This window comes from Haliotis cracherodii, unplaced genomic scaffold (assembly GCF_022045235.1).
Source record: "Haliotis cracherodii isolate W230 unplaced genomic scaffold, xgHalCrac1.p SCAF_18, whole genome shotgun sequence".
Taxonomy (NCBI): domain Eukaryota; kingdom Metazoa; phylum Mollusca; class Gastropoda; order Lepetellida; family Haliotidae; genus Haliotis; species Haliotis cracherodii.
In genome coordinates, this window is record NW_027266273.1 from 11,075,230 (window position 1) to 11,093,887 (window position 18,658).

The 18,658-nt window shown below is 41.7% G+C and overlaps 1 protein-coding gene across 1 annotated transcript in view; it reads right to left on the reverse strand.

The window, feature by feature from the left end:
* The window catches only part of LOC139465767 (uncharacterized), a 71,296-nt gene that overhangs the window by 39,846 nt on the left and 12,792 nt on the right, over nt 1-18,658 (reverse strand). The window lies entirely within an intron of this gene.

The window sequence follows — 18,658 nt, forward strand, 5'->3', positions numbered from 1 at the left end:
GTTATGAAAAGTTTCCTTTTCACAAATTTTAGTGGTTCAATGTGTCCAGATACATGAAGAAATATGTTGTATGAGAATATGTTTTTTTAGAAGATGAATATTGTATATTTCAAAATTAATTATGTATAAAGATTCGATTAAACAATGATAATAATATATAATATAATAGTAATTGTTACCTTTTATTAATATAAAAGTACTCAAATGAAGTTTTCTCTCCCTAAAACATGCATTATGCGCCCTTCCCTTCATCGCGTTATGAGGTAAAATGGGGATTGTAACGTCGTTAGTGCTAGCCCACTGAGATACCATGCCGCAGTTTAACATGAATACCCCCACTCAGACACAGCATACTGACTCAGAGCTGACCAGTCTTTGTTTTATCCCCTTAATGCGGAGCGCCTGGATAACAATAAGTACCACCTTATGACACGGTATGACACGGTCGAAACATCGACCTCCCGCTCTCCGTGCAGACTAGACCCTGAGATCACGGAGGCGGCCCGTCGCATTACAACTATTGTAAATCAATGTTGTAGTATTTGAATCAACAGCCGTACGTTTAAGATGACCTTGTATATTTGTACTGCCCACTCGACATGATTAAAAAAGACAGAATTGTTATTTGTGTGCTTCCGATGAACACAACAGATGGTTTTATATTCTTTACTGATTGCACTCTTTTAAATGTCAAAACCATGCGTAGCAAAGTGTTCACTTTTGTTCCCTGGGAGGTAACAGCGTGTACAAACATCAGGCAACATCAGCGGGTGATGAACATCTATTGTCTGTACCAAGTAACTCTCATTAAACGAGGGTAAGGGCCCACGGGGACCTAGTCGTTTAAGGCTGTCGTGTGTTACATCTGACGACCCCATTAAGTTAATGACACAAGGGGTCCGGGTCTGAGGCGCTGCGATTCGCTGCAAATACGTATGATCGTGGGTTCGAATCCCGGTTCGCCCCGATTATGTTTCTAGGTCTGTCAGCACCATACCCTCGCTCGTGGCTTTTATCAAAGTGGTAAACGTCTGAGACCTGTACTACTTTGGATTTTTTTTCCACATTAAGCTGACACGCCGTGATATAACTTGAATACTGTTAAAAGCGGCGTTAAACATAACTCACTCACTTACTATACAAGACCGCCATGCACACGGAGAAGATTGGTATTTTTAACAGGTTATGTGGCCCTGATTATTTCTCGAACGAACATACACAAGTCAACGAACGGGTTTAATCGAATTAAAGAACCCCACGGGAAGCCATATTTGTTATCTACCTGGTCGATATTTCAGCATAAATACTGAAACACCAATATTGTTCACGGGATATCCTACATGATTAAGTCAAGAGTTGTAGGTAAACCTTTAAGCTCCGATATGGAAACTTACTGCAGTTTATATAAGAAGCATGGCGGTGTATTGGTTCGCCGTCACTCAACCTGTCCTGTGTGATCTCGAGCTTCAGGAGATTATAGTGGCGGACAGAATGCACGCACCACAATCATGCTTGTACACACTAGGGGGCACGGGGGGCCCAGTCGTTTAAGGCGCCGCGATTCGCTGTGCAGAGTTGCGTCCCTTAGGCACGCCAGAAACCTATGATGGTGGGTTCGAATCCCGGTTCGCCCCAATTATGTTTCTAGGTTTGTCAGCACTATACCCGTGCTCGTGGATTTCACCGAAGTGGTAAACGTCTGAGACTTGCATCACTTCGGGCTTTCCTCCCACATTAAGCTGACACGCCGTGATATAACTGGAATACTGTTAAAAGCGGCGTTAAATCCAACTCACTCACTCAATCATTGTGATTAAAGCGTCTGTTTGTCATGCTTAGCCCTGGGTTCGATTCCAACATGATTAAGTGTGAGCCCATTTCAGGCCTCCCCACCGTCAAATTTGCAGGACTGTTGCTAATAATGGCGTAGAACTCATTCAGTCACCCATATGGGGATTTAAGGAATTCTTGACCTGTGTGCCGTTGTACAAGAGATCTTATCGCTAAGGTGACTCCCACACCTTAACATAGACTTACGACAGTCGTAGTGCTAAGGTTGTTTTGAACAACGGCACCCTGCATCGTATAGGAAAACTGAGTTTACCCGACCAATGCTCCATCATACCGTTGTTTGCTCTTCTGTTGGAGTCCTGTAAGCAATCGATTCTGGATCAGACAATCCCACCGTGATTTACATCATGATCATCGATCCACGCAATTGGAATATGATGACTTGCATCCACCAAGTCAGGAAGCCTGGCCACCCAATCCCATTAGTCGCCTTTTACGTCAAGCACGGGTTGCTGAATACCAATTCTAGACGAGGCTCATGACGCGATTAGTTACAGAACGGCGTCATATAGCTGGCATTAAACAAGTGCGGCAAACAACGTGAAACTTTCAGCCTAAACTACCACTCCAAACTCTAAACTCACAATCCTCTGAACCCTTCATATGTGGCAATAGGTATGTACAATATCATAACACTGTCAGGTTTGGAAACTTAAGCTGTCATATTTCTAACACTTCCAGGTAAATAAACTATCAAATCTTTGTTAAGTATACCATTTAAAGCCAGTGTGTATCGGTTTTGCCTCCATGGAGCTTACGTTCAGATTTATATGTCAAGAACTGAAGTGTGTTTCAAGAACTTGATATCATTTATAGATAGCCTGATATATGGTATATACGAGCTTATGACTATAATAACAGGTACCCAACAACTACTCCATACGTCAAGATCTGGGGCGGCCTCCTTGTAAGGTAAACACCCGAGGCTGTAATCTGGATATAGAGTCAATAACGCGCTTGTTGATCAGTCAGAGGAAGTCACGAGCTGGTGAAGGAGGGACGGGATGTTAGTTTACGATGTAGTTGGCAGTACTACAGACGGACATACTTATTCTAAGCCGATTTACGTATTTAAACTCAATAATGAATACACTTGCCATCAGTATCATCATTTGTGAAAGGAGGCCGTGAAAAACCCGTCACACCATCACTAGATTGTATAAATCTCCAGAGACGTCACGCCTTTGTTTTCTGACCGAGTTATACCACATAAAGGTCGACCTTGTATATAATACCTGAGATATTATGTCAGATCCCTAGGATTAACTGTTCTTAAATTATGTTCCTTTGATGGGATTTGAACTCTAACACATTGCATGACATTTCGGCTTTGTACTCTCAGCTTGCTCCCTCTCTGGTATCTGGGGCTGAAATATGAAGCTATTTTTGGAGTGTTTTAAGTTATTGGCAGTGAGTGATAAAATATGTTATTTTGTAAATTATCATAAATTGAAATATGTATAAGCATCTGAATACTTCGAACACATTGCAATCTACACATTTTGAAGGTATATGTATCCGAGAGCCTGTTGTCGCGAGAAAGTAATTCATGATACAAGATTGACAAGGCGCTGGTCGAGTCCAATTCAGTATAGGGGTCAAAGGACCCAACTGTCGTCAGTGCATGCAGTTTGTACTTTGAACAGCTCGTATATGTTTTGCTTATGAAATGTGTACATAGACATTCATCATTTAAAAGTATTTAACATTGCAAAAGTCGGTTTAAACTTTCATAAAACATTTCCCCGCGTGTTTCATGTGAGATTGAAACCCTCATTATCCAAGATGTGATACAGGGCTTGCTTTTGTGTAGTTCTGACAATTAGACCTTGAAGAACTGTTGTAATATTGTTACCGACAACTAAGAAGTTAAGCTTGATGAACAGTTGTATTGGATATGTTTTCAGCTACAGCTGAATATTCAGCCACATGTTCTCTTAATTAAAACTATGGACCTAACTATTTCATTAAAAACGTCTTGTAACAATGCATTTTTCGAGGCAGACAATTCTTTTCGTTCAAAGAATTTATGGTATATCGTCAAATCAGAATTTGAAATTAAGGAACAGTTGTATTGTATATTGACAATACCCAATTAGAACTTAAAGATCATATTCAAAGAATCAGCATATAGTGTCTGAATTCAATTGATTACATGAGCACGTAAAATCCCACAGCTCATAATATGCGATCAGTACTCACAAGCATGCCACAACAGTGAGTGAGTGAGTATGGTTTTACGCCGTTTTTATCAATATTCCAGCAATTTCACGGCGGGGGACACCAGAAATGGGCTTCACACATTGTACCCATGTGGGGAATCGAACCTGGGTCTTCGGCGTGACGAGCGAACGCTTTAACCACTAGGCTACCCGACCGCCCCGCGTGCCACAAGCTATATCCCTCTTTGGTTATACAGCTATAGAGTCACGTGATTCAACACAATAACGGCAATGACATCTGTCATAATGGTTGTATATGTCTATGTCCAAATGTCAATGTGTCCTACAGCTTGAATCTGTGTCCAGGTGAACTCCCAGTCAACAAGACAACATAATTCATGTAGAAAACTCATTGTACGTCTCGTACAGATTAAACGCAAGTACATAACATCTATGGTCCTGTTGTGTCTTATAGTTTATTCATATCTATGTCAACACAGGATATTCTATAGCATGTGTATGACACACTACATGAGCACTATAACCTTATGCTTCATACAACTTGTGTCTTCCTGTCTTCAAATGACCCATTTATTAAGTGAGTGAGTGAGTATGGTTTTACGCCGCTTTTAGCAATATTCCAGCAATATCAAGGCGGGGGACACCAGAAATGGGCTTCACACATTGTACCCATGTCGGGAATCGAGCCCGGGTCTTCGGCGTGACGAGCGAACGCTTTAACCACTAGGCTACCCTCCCCCCTCCCCCCCTTTATTAAGATTATATGCAATGCATAATATACATAACATTTTTACCTTATATGGTATTAGATGTACTGTTTTGTTTTCAATATCACAACCGCCTCCATGGTCTAGTGGTAGAGTGTCCGTCCGGAGAGCGGAAGGTCCGGGGTTCGTCATACCAAAAGACGTTAAAAGATGGTACTTGTTGTTACCCTGCTTGGCGCTCGGCATTAAGGGGCTAAAACAAGGACTGGTCGGTTCGGAGTCAGTATACTGTGTCTGAGTGGGGTATTCATGTTAAACTGCGGCATGGTATCTCAGTGAGCTAGCACTATACATCGGCATCAGTCCGGACGAGTATAATCAGCCACACACACAGTGCAATAATCTTGGACGCGACGTTTAACCCCATTGCAGCTCACCGTCAATATCACAATATAAAAGTGTGCAATATTTATCGCCTCTGTTAACGTACTAGGTACATTCAATGACGCATGCATGTATTGATGTGTGAACTTAATATCTATGCAAGGGATACAACTTTCAACTGTGTTGGTTGGTTGGTTTGTTGCCGCACTCAGCAATATTCCAGCTATATGACGGCGGTCTGTAAATAATCGAGTCTGGACTAGACAATCCAGTGATTAATATCATGAGCATCGATCCACACAATTGGGATCGATGACATGTATCCTGACCACCCGATCCCGTTAGTCGCCCCTTACGACAAGCATAGTCGCCTTTTACGGCAAGCATGGGTTGCTGAAGACCTATTCAACCCCGGCGACTTCACGGAGAGACAAGCATGGGTTGCTGAAGACCTTTTCTACCCCGGCGTCTTCACGGGCCTTCAACTGTGTAGAATGTACATCAGACGCTATTGAATAGAAGGTGGCACATTAAATACTTTCATAAGCTTGTGTATAAAGTGATTGAATGAAAAAGATGCATGTGCGAATACTATAATGTACCTATGAAGGACCGTGCCTCAGTGACTATACCCCATTTCCAGTCTACATGTATTTATTGTTTGTTTGTTGATTAACGCCGCATTCAGCAATATTCCAGCTGTATGACGGCGGTCTGTCAATAATCGTGTCTGAACCAGAAAATTGAATGGATCGATGCTCATGAGATCAATCAGTGCATCAACCAAGTCAGCGAGCCTGACCATCCGATCCCGTTAGTCGCCTCTTACGACAAGCATCATTGTTAATATGCCCTGTGTTTAACTGAGTCAATGTTTCTGTGTATTTAAGGTAACAGTATCACTGATCCAAAAGGTTGAGTTTGCAGTCAGACACACTGAGTTGCTGGGACTACCAATATGCCAAGGCATATAGTCCTTCTTTGAAAATAACCTATAAGTTGTTGGTATGCTGGTTATAGCCACGTTATGACTTACCACTGGTTATTAATCCACTTGATGCGAAAAGAATTAAAAAAATATCAGCACGGTAGACCTTGTAAAGATGTGTAATTTGACATTTTAAAATGATTAAATTCATGTATATGAACTGAGAAGTTCAAGTCTTTGTTGCAGATATACTGAAAGGCCCCAGGCCTGGAGTACAAAGTATACAGCAATGGTTGATTGCTTATGTCGCAAGACGTAACATTTCTGAACTTGAAATGAAAATATAAAAGCTGCTAAGTATATATATATATAGACGACACTAATTACACTTAACGATATGTAGTACTTAATATGGAGCTTGGTTTGCATATCGAAGTTTGAGAAAATAGGCACATTAGAACAAAATGGTTCTTGCCTTCTGCACATAAAATTGCACATTTTACACATTCTAAATTCCTTCGGGATTTTGAACCAAGAAGGAATGGCGCACTTAGATGGCATAACAACAAAACAAAATTCTGACAAATATTTAAGAACTGAGTCTTTGGTGTCATTCTGAAATGGGGGCACGGGTGGCCCAGTCTTCTAAGGTGCCGCGATTCGTTGTGCTGAGTTGCAGAGGGCACGCCAGAAACCTATGATTGTGGGTTTGAATCCCGGTTCGCCCCAATTATGTTTCTAGGTTTGTCAGCACCATACCCGTGCTCGTGGGTTTCACCGAATTGGTAAATGTCAAAGACCTGCATCACTTCGGGCTTTCCTCCCACATTAAGCTGACACGCCGTGATATAAGTGGAATACTGTTAAAAGCGGCGTTAAACCCAACTCACGCATTCTGAAATGTGACGAAGATTGTATGTGTAAAGTAACATCATTTATGAAATGACCGCAGTGATTCGGCAAAAACATTTCTTGGACTGACCAGTTTTGGTATTTTCCAAAACGACTACAGCGGAGATTGAACCAGCGACATAGTAGCGTAACAATGACAACAGCGAAGGGCGACATGCCCAAGTACTTAGACAACAATAGACACCCTCCTTCTCTTTTATGGGGGATACTACAAGGGAGATAACTGTTGTATGATTTGCATTGTTACCCTCTGTGGAACATGGCTTAGAAATGTAAGCCTCGATTTCCTTCACTTTTCTATGTGTGATCTACTGTCGTGTAGCATTCATTGTGCGATTAGTCATTAATTTCAGGTCACTTCGAACGTTATTGAAAGGAACATGACACGAGACTTAGAGACAGTACACATGGGGCCTTAATAGGGTGAAGGACTGAAGTGTCTCCATAGATGGTTGTTATAATTGATTCAGAAACATTTCACGTCATCTGTTTGTTCATGTTAGTATACTGACCTCAAATCTCATTAAAACCAGATCTTTGTTCTCGCTATCGCTAAACAAAGATTTAAGGACATCCCATTACGGGTCACGTCAGAACGACCTTTCATCCAACCAATCAGAGCGTCGCTTACCAGATCATGAAAGTGACAGTCGGAATGTGTTTTCTAATAATGCAACCACGATATATTTAACATGGGGTATTCCGAACGACAGTTACGGGGTTTATGATTATATCCATACAATCTAGGCCATCTATAAGTCATTCCAGAATGTTCTTCTTATCAGTTTTAAATTTTTTAATCGAGAATACGTCAAAATATGTTTCGAAGCGTAATCGCCAGTTTGAAACTAGCGTCGTAAAGCTCGAGAAAGCTGCCTTCGATTGGCTAGTGTCGTTTTCTTGTCAGTCATTTCATTGATCGGTCAAATTTCGCGAAAGGTCGTTCTGACGTGATCCGCAATGGAATGTCCTCAGATCTTTGTTTAGCGGTAGCGAAGACTAAGATCTGATTTAAATGAGATTGACTGACCTCTGATGACCCGTGGGGTCGGGTTCAAATATATTCGAAGGCGGAAGAACATCCACGTCAACTTTGATTGTTTTTTTTTAAAAAATGGAGCCATGATTATTATCATTGATTTCGAGTAGTCCTTTCGTATAATTTTCACAGCTATTTTGGTTAAAGCGTTCGTTCGTCACTCCAAAGTCCCGGGTTCGATTCCCGACATGGGTACAATGTGTGAAGCTCATTACTGGTGTCCCCCGCCGTGATATTGCTGGAATATTGATAAAAACGGCGTAAAACCATACTCACTCACTTCATGCGGCGTTCAAACGTGCCGATTATGGCTCCCGTTTGAGCTCAGACAGCGCTACGACACGAAAAGTGTTCTCAATTATCTGGAATGTCCTATCATCGTCTGAACGAAGTCGTATACGTTCGTAACAGAGTTCTACGGGTCGGGAAAGGTCCAGAGAGGTCGACCAAGCACTCCCGACAGTATGGCGCGTCGCGTAACATTCGGGAAACTCAGCCGATTTTGTCTAGTCGGATTACAATCGTGACTATGCCGTGACAGATTCTGCTGTGTCGGATCAAAATCGTAACAATATCCTGTCTTGTCTGGACGGTGTCCTGGGGATCGGGACGTTGTCGTGATGAACGGACGTGATTTGTAGAAATTGTTCATTGTCGTTTCTTCTCGACTTAGTCCAGAATGCGTCCAAATCTTTCCGAATGCGAACCGTCTCTGTCTGATCCCTGTCGGATCGCATTCGGGAGAACCGGGACGCTGCCGGGAGAGATTCGGTCGTTTTTTACCACGCGGAAGATACAAATCGGATCAGATTCGGATAGAGAACGGGAGAATCGGGACGAATTCAGCTGGAAACGGAAACGTTTTTACAAATTTGTGAATTTCCCGCCACGAATCACAGGATCTTAATCAGACTTTTGACAAATTTCAATTGGGACAATTTCAATCAAGGACAGCAGTAAAAAACCCGAATGTGAGTCTGAGCACTTACGGAAATGGAATCTGTTTTTGCGGGTAATCGCGACTGTTTTTTCTCTTGCATTGACATTTCATATTGAAATACACCCGTGAACATCCAGTTCTTCAGTAACCCATGCTTGCCATAAAAGGCGACTATGCTTGTCGGTAAGCGGCGACTAACGGGATCGGGTGGTCAGGCTCGCTGCATGTTGATGCATGTCATTATATCCCAATTGCGTGGACCGATGCTCATGATGTCAATCACTAGATTGTCTGGTCCAGACTCAATTATTTACAGACCGCCGTCGTATAGCTGCAATATTGCTGAGTGTGGCGCTCAACAACAAAGAAAAAAACAAACATCATATATAAATAACCAAAAATCCGCTGTAGATAATTATACCAACCTGTTTCTTCACAGGTATGTTATTTCATACCTGTACACCCATCATAGTAACCTGCCATACTTTCATTAACATTTATTCACATGATTCTCGATTCGAAACTGCACACTGCATGGCATTTCGGTTTCCTCGCTCACTATCAATACGTCGACTGAGGCAGTATGTATAAACAGGAAGGTACTTAAAGTCAGGCTTTGCTTACTTGCAATCGCATTTAAATCATATCACTAAGATAATTGAAATAAAATATTAGAAAAATCACCATTAAAGAGGAACTAGACGCGGGCAAACTGGCTGTCCACGGCATCGTGTGATTCAAGTCGTTCAAACATAACACTTTGGTTGTCTCATAGAGCTTCTGCCCGGAGAACGTAATGTCGGTGGTTCGATCCCCGGTTGGCTCATGCCAACAGAGGTCAAAAGATGGTACCGTCTCTGGCGCTTGGCATTTAGGGTATACCATGGGGCTGGGGCAAGTATTATGTTTTTTTATTGGAGCCCTGGCGAAAACTGTTTAGATAAACATATTAAACGATCTGATCATAAATACACTGAAGTTGACTTGTTTTATGTTTTAAAGGAATGTGTGCATAGAAAGAGAGAGTGAGTGAGTATGGTTTTACGCCGCTTTTTAGCAATATTCCAGCAATATTACGGCTTCACACATTGTGCCCATATGGGGAATCGAACTCGGGTCTTCAGCATGACGAACGAACGCTAGGCTACCCCACCACCCCGTGCACAGAAAGAAATGCCAACGTTAGGGACTGGTAGTGTAACCATGGAGTTTTATTGTTACTGGCATGAAACAATGTTTCACGTGACTAACCACGGGTCCGGGTAGTCATGTGGGTAACCGGGTCCTACACAGGACCCACCTGACCCGAGTACCCAGTTGCCCGTCCCCGCCCAGTATAAAACAAAAAACTAGTCGCCTCGGAGTCAGGATACTGTGTCTTAGTGCGGTATTCATGTTAAACTGTGATAAGGTATCTCAGTTTATTTTTATTTACTCATCAATATTCCAGGTATATGACGGCGGTTTGTAAATAATCAAGTCTGGATCTGACAAACGAGTGATCGATATCATGAGCATCGATCCATTCTATCTGGATATGATGACACGTATCCACCAAGTCATCGAGCCTGACCACCTGATCCCGATAGACGCCTTATCTAACGAGAATTATAAAAAATCCATTATAGGATTCCGACTATGACATAAGTGTATGTGTTTATGAATCAAGTATAGTGATAATTCCAGGAGTTCGCGTAACCTGTCCCACCGGTAGCATCCTTTACAAACACAGGCAAAGGCAAATCAATTGTTCACCTAAAAAGACACGGGTATATATGATACAGATCAAATATGGAATTGAATTGCATTGGACACCCTCTTTGTCTACATGTCTAACATGTACCTGTGGTTAGGTTGATAAAGCCACACTGCAACGATGGGTATATGTATTGGCAATTTTACAGGCGCCTTAACGCGCCCTTATACAGCTCGCTGGTAGTGGCCACGATTATGATCCTTGATGAGTCAGCACAATTCTCGTGATCAACAATGACTTAATTTTGTCCACGTTTCATCTGCTTATTCAGGTTTGTCTCGACAAGCCTGTACATACACTAAATCTTCATTCCAATTATGAACTCACAAAAAATAAAAGTGCCCGTTTTTCAAAACATATGTGTTTCTTTATTGATAGGGAGGCGTCGCTACTACTTCATGTACCCGTAGACCATCGTTCCTCAATGAAGTATTGACGGCGGTAGGGTAAGGTAAATGCATGCTTCACTCTCCCACCCTAAGAGGGCCTCACTGAACGACGTTCTACAGCATGTTTTGCTGTGTCCATAGTATCGTCATGTAGTCTTTGAATGACAAGTCTACATGTGCACTTACTCCGACCTTCTATTGAATGAATACCCAAGGAAACCAACGGCTCGGTATGTGTGTGCTTATCAACCTGTGTACTATCAGTAATAGCCAAATAATAGAACTTATATCCCGCTAGTGTTTAGCATATACATAAAGTTTTTGTGAAGTTGACGTTAACGTGTATGACGTGATCCCTCCACACCTCTGTGTTTAATGCCCGTTGTTTGCCGCAGTGTTGAATTGTTAACCTCTGTAGATTGCATTGCGAACACAGACATAATGTATTGATTTTCATGATAATGTACGTAGGTTTTGTGCTGATATATTAATATTATTATAAAACACTACACACCAGGGGGCATACCTAAAGTATATAACACATTATCTTCTCAGTTAATGGATCAGTGTACATTCAAACTGCATTCTCAGCTCCCTGTGGAGTATACCCCTATTGTTATTAAAAGGAACAGGTCAAGTTCAAACTCGAATTTTCGAATCCTTAAGACGCATTTTGTAACAAGTAATGTCTAATCGTCTCTGATATTCTTATTTTCTTAATAAGCCATCGCAGCAAAATACAATAATTTTATAACAATCATGTTCCAAGCGTGCTCTACGGGAGAAAGGTCAGGTCTCATGGCTGTCCATTGCATTCTGGTGATGTGCTGCCGCTGGATGTAGTCAGTTACGATACGTGCACGGTGGGTACGAGCGTTATCGTCATGAGTGAGTGAGTATGGTTTTACGCCGCTTTTAGCAATATTCCAGCAATATCACGGCGGGGGACCAGAAATGGGCTTCACACTTTGTACCCATGTCGGGAATCGAACCCGGGTCTTCGTCGTGACGAGCAAACGCTTTAACCACTAGGCTACCCGACCGCCCCCGTTATCGTCATGAAAGACAAAACGTTGACCAGCATGGCGCACAAACGACACACCTATTGGTGCCAGTATGTTGTCTCTGTAGTACTGTCCGGTGAATCTTCATACATGCATTGACTTTCTTGTGATCCCGCACTATATCTGTACAGACCGATCCCAAATCTGTTATGTTGCCTTACGTTGACGTCCGCATGACGTTCGTTATGACGCCTCCAGACACGTCCACGCCTATCCAAAAAGTCCAGAGTGGACTCATATGAAAATATTACTCAAGGCAATCGGCGATCCCCGTTTCTTGGCGCTGGCTAGAATGTGCCGATTTGTTTACGGGGTACAACACGTGGTCGCATACCGAGCCTACTGATTAGCTGCATGCAGATGATTTCATATCGTCTGGTCAGTAGCTGAAACTCCGGTGGCCGGGCGCAAGTGAAGACCGATTTTATTGGCTGTTGTTTCTGATTAATCGATCCTGCACTTGTGTTGTTAACCTTGGCCACCTGTGCAGAGCCGAAATCATTAACATTTTGTGTCTGCAGAGACCTGTTAGAAAGTCACAGACAGAGAACCACGGAACACACTGGCTACTTCTCATTGTGTTATACCAGTTTGAAGCATGACAATAGCCCTCAGGCGTTCATCCCGTTGAAGTCCCCGCATTCTCAATCTGATCACAAGTACTACATTAAAGCAAGAATAGAGAACTTACGCGTTACAATGGATAATGAAATTCGACAATACCAATGGCTCAGAACGATGTGACGACCTTTCACTGACCTTCCGGAACCCTTCCATCTTTGGCATTTTTTTCCAAAGCTGATCCCAGCAGGCACTGTACATGGTTTCAGTTTTGAAATTTGGTTCCGGAGGTTCTGAGGTGTCGGATACGTTGACAAACATTGTATCAACCCTTCGATATTTGAAAATATATATGTTGAAATCGGCCATTGTTTTCAACATTGACTGTTCGATATTTGAAAATATGCTGAAGTCTGACATCTTTTAACATTGACTGTTCGATATTTGAAAATATGTTGAAGTCTGACATCTTTTAACATTGACTGTTCGATATTTGAAAATATGTTGAAGTCTGACTTTGTTTTCAACATTGACTGTTCGATATTTGAAATATGTTGAAGTCTGACATTGATTACAACATTGACTTTACGGTATTTGAAATATGTTGAAGTCTGACATTGTTTTCAACATTGACTGTTCGATATTTGAAAATATGTTGAAGTCTGCAATTGTTTTCAACATTGACTGTTCGATATTTGAAAATATGTTGAAATCTGCAATTGTTTTCAACATTGACTGTTCGATATTTGAAAATATGTTGAAATCTGCTATTGTTTACAACATTGACTGTTCGACATTTGAAAATATGTTGAAATCTGCCATTGTTTCAACATTGATTAAACACTGGCCTTTCAACATTGACAACATGATGAAATCTGCCATTGTTTTCAACATTGATTTAACATTGGCCTATCGATATTGAGAATATGTTTAAAACTGACATTGTTTCAACATTGAAAAGTAATCTAAAATTCAACGTTTCAATAATACATAAATTCAGCGATTTCAACAAAGGTTATTTTTATTGTTTATAAGACATTTTCTTACTCTCTTCATTAGTCGACAGGACGAGGAGAGTAGATGCCTGAATCAAGGGAGATAATGCAGCCTTTATTGATACCTGGTATTGATTTAACGTCGACATTTCAACTTTCAAAATACAAAGTCATTTCTGATTTGAAGCACGGCCTTGTTTCCACATTGATAACCGATTTTGATTCAACGTTGACATTTCAACATCATCACAACTTTCAAATCGAAACCAATTAAAATCAATCCTATTCCAATGTTGAAGCACGGCCTTGTTTCCACATTGATATCCGATTTTGATTCAACGTTGACATTTCAACATCATCACAACTTTCAAATCGAAACCAATTAAAATCAATCCTATTCCAATGTTGAAGCATGGCCTTGTTTCCACATTGATATCCGATGTTGATTCAACGTTGACATTTCAACATCATCACAACTTTCAAATCCAAAACAAAATCAATGTTGAAGCACGGCATTGATTAAACATTGTCTTGCCCGCTCCACCGGGATCCTTTTTCAGACAATATTTATGTTTCATGATCTACTTTTAGTAACAAGGACATAAGAAATCGCTAATGAGATGACACGAATATGACCTAAACACACTATTACCGACCGGTGTTTACCGAGAAATGCATTATTTATGACGCTCATTGCATATATTGACGTCTGTGACTAGTTATATCACCCTAACAATAAGATACATCATTACAGGAACACACATTAGCCTGGTAAATGCTAATGTTAAACCATATAGGCTGACTATGTACATGCATATTCTGCAGGGGAGGATCCGGCATTTTTAAAAGGAAGAGGTCCAAAATATGTCACAGAGAGAGAGAGAGAATTCTATTTCAATTAAACGGGGCCTGCATGGGTGTGACGCGGTGCACGTGGAGTTCATGCTCTACACACTATGCACTGTAGTTGTTCACACTGATTTAACCATCATGATGACGAAACGTTGTTGCTGCAGTTGATTCTAAGCTAAGAGTTCACCGGCCATTCTAAACAAGTAAATGAGTGAGCGGCTTTTAACAGTATTCCAGTTATATCGCGGCGTATCAGCTTCATGTGGGAGGAAAGCCCGAAGTGATGCAGGTCTCAGACGTTTACCACTTCGGTGAAACCCACGAGCACGGGTATGGTGCTGACAAACCTAGAAACATAATCGGGGCGAACCGGGAACCCACAATCATAGGTTTCTGGCGTGCCCAAGGGACGCAACTCTGCACAGAGAATCGCGGCGCCTTAGATGACTGCCCACGGGTATGGTGCTGACAAAGCTAGAAACATATATGGGTCGAACCGGTATTCGAACATACAATACCAGGTTTCTGGCTTGCCCAAGGGACGTAAAACTAAACAGTGAATTGTGGCGCCCTAGATGACTGGGCAACCGTGCCCTCTCACCATTACTGACTGATTGTAAACTTATAACTGTCTTCCACTGCTAATATATTATTTATAGATTTGTCCAAAAGTCTTTCGGAATTTGTATGCAGACGTAATAGAAATGCCAAACCCCTGTTGATGTTATCGCCTGCACGGAAAATAGATAGTCGCGGGTTCATTTGTCAATCTGAGCAGTTAATGAGATAAGTAGGTGAAGATTGCATTAAGCCGCACCAGCAACCTGGCAGCTATCTACGGCGAGGAAGTATTTATCAGTGATGTAGTAAGATATAGTGTGGCAATACTAAAATAACAATATCGATTGGTAACTACAGAACATTGTTTCAATAAACAATTGTAAGGATAGACAAGTGAATTCTATCATGGTTGCCATGACAGCTTTGTGATTGCTGGATGATAATTGGCTGCAGTGATGTGTGATAGAAACAAGTATGATTTAAACACAATCAATAGCCATTTGAAAACAAGGACGATAAACAAGGTTTCAGGGCAAACTACATGTATGACAGGGCGACTATGCTCAGGGGGGTTGGAGATGGGGCCGCCTCCGTGGTCTAATGGCAGAGCGTCCGCCCCAAGAGCGGAAAATCCGGTGTTTGATCCAAAAGACGTTCGGCATTAAGGGGCTAAAACAAGGACTGGTCGGCTCGGAGTCAGTATGGGGTATTCATGCTTGTACTAATCCGCACTTATGCCGGTCTTATGGTGCTATACAGACTCCGAACCTGTGCCTGCTTTATATCTTTAATGCCCGGCGCCAGACAGGGTAGCAACAAGTACCATCTTTTAGCACCTTTGGTATGACGTGGCCAGAGGATCGAACACCCGAACTAGGCTCTCCGGGCAGACGCTCTACCACGAGACCACGCGGTGGTCGGGTGTGAGTGAGTGAGTTTGGTTTAACGCCGCTTTTAACAGTATCACGGCGTGTCAGCTTAATGTGAGAGGAAAGCCCGAAGTGATGCAGGTCTCAGACGTCTACCACTTCGGTGAAACCGACGAGCACGGATATGGTGCTGACAAACCTAGAAACATAATTGGGGCGAACCGGGATTCGAACCCACAATCATAGGTTTCTGGAGTGCCAAAGGGACGCAACTCTGCACAGCGAATTGCGGCGCCTTAGACTACTGGGCCACCCTTGCCCCCCGCGGTGGTCGCTGTTTGCAGGACTCAAATAATTGTGCTGGGACTGACAATTTTTCTTACCCAGTTCCCCTTTAACGCTTTTTGACCTCGTTTTCATATTTCACTAACGAGAAAATATGGACGTAAATCTGCTTCGCCATTGCGACAGTAATGACGAAATATGGCTGCGGGGCACACTGTTTTAATTATGCAAAGGGATGCTGAGAAACCAGTTTGTGTTGACACATCGATATGGGTTTTTCGCGTGATCCTATAGACACGCTCTATCATTCAACCATTAGTGCATATTAAATGGAAAGACCGATTTAACCTAACGACTTATTGATGATAACTATAATACATTTGACAAACTTCCAGAATGAAGTCACATATAAATAGAATTAGTCGACCTGATTCTTCCCCCCTCCGCCGAATATAGGGGACAATTTGAGCCACAGACTTGTGTTTGTTGATTGCTCTCGTGAGAGAAGTTAAATGAAACAGAATTCCGGATTACGAATCATGGCTCCGACGTTTTTAGTCTGAACATGAAGACGTTCTTAACCAGATCTCCAGAAGGTGAAATTTCAGAAATAACGGAATCGGGAGTGAAGTGGTCTCACTGTATTGTATTGGTATATTAGAAAGCAACCGATCTGTTAATATGAACATTATGAAGGCGTTCTTAACCAGATCCCCAGAAGGTGAGATTTCAGGAATAACGGGATCGGGAGTGAGATGGTCTCACTGTATTGTGTTTGTATATAAGAAAACAACCGACACCCAACAATGGTAGCTCCAGATGGGATTTCTTTTGTTTTATACATGCCATACATAATTTAAAACCCAATTCAATCCGTGACGAGTGACACGTACTAATTGATTATCTCGACCTATTTGTCACGACTACTGAGACCACAAAAATCTGGGACCAATGATCCACAGTCTGGAACTGAGTTTTATTCAAAGTGTAGTCATAGTAATTTGTCCTTTGAGAGAGACATTGCTTCTGTGCGTTCAGGGTAATCACAGCTGCTTCTGATGTAAATAACATTTCGTCTTAAATGCAAATAGAGTGGTCAGTTGGTCAGAGCCTACCTAGTTACCCATTTAAGAAACCCGTTTGGGAGTTTAAGATATGAATTTTTCGAGATACGGGAAGCTTTGAAAGGATGTCTGCCCGGACAAATTCAAAGGGGTTCCATTTTAATTTATCCTCAACATTGAACACGAATGCCATTTAACATATCCACTCCTGTTGAATACAAGCATCTGAATCATATCTTTGCCCTTCGAACTGAAATGACATTAACATATTCACTCATGTTGAATACAAGCACCTGAATCATATGTTTGACCATCGAACAGAAATGACATTAACATATTCACTACTATTGAATATAAACACGTGTATCATATGTTTGACCATCGAACAGAAATGACATTAACATATTCACTCCTGTTGAATACAAGCACCTGAATCATATGTTTGCCCTTCGAACAGAAATGACATTTAACATATCCACTCCTGATGAATATGAACACCTGAATCATATCTTTGCCCTTCGAACTGAAATGACATTAACATATTCACTCCTGTTGAATACAAGCACCTGAATCATATCTTTGCCCTTCGAACAGAAATGACATTTAACATATCCACTCTTGTTGAATATAAACACCTGAATCATATCTTTGCCCTTCGAACTGAAATGACATTAACATATTCACTCCTGTTGAATATGAACACGTGAATCATATGTTTGACCATCGAACAGAAATGACATTTAACATATCCACTTCTGTTGAATATGAACACCTGAATCATATCTTTGCCCTTCGAACAGAAATGACATTAACATATCCACTCCTATTGAATATTTGCACCTGCATCATATCCTCGCCCGGGGACCAGAAAGGACATTCAACATGTTCACTCCTGTTGAATGTCTGCACTGGAATCAGACCCTGGTAGTGTCACATATGAGGATGATACGATGACCCTCTTTGCAACCCAGCCAATATCACTAACAATCGTAACCCACAGGTGTGACACCGTTCAATAAGATATAAAGTGCATTAACCAAGTGCTTCAACGTTTGAGGGGACCCGCAGGCAGGGGGATCCGCAGCGTGCAGTGCAGAGGTACGTCATGTATGATCCCTTTACGTCATTTTATCCATTCCACCTACCTTATGCTGGCACGCGGGATACAACTGAACTTCAAAAGATCTCAAAGCGAAAAAATCCTTTCCAAAGTCAGAAGAAATTAGAGTATTCCGTCCCATCAGTGGCATCCGTCACAAACACATGTAAAGGCAAGTCAAGTGTTCACCTCAACAAACACGGGAAGTGAAATTTGGGA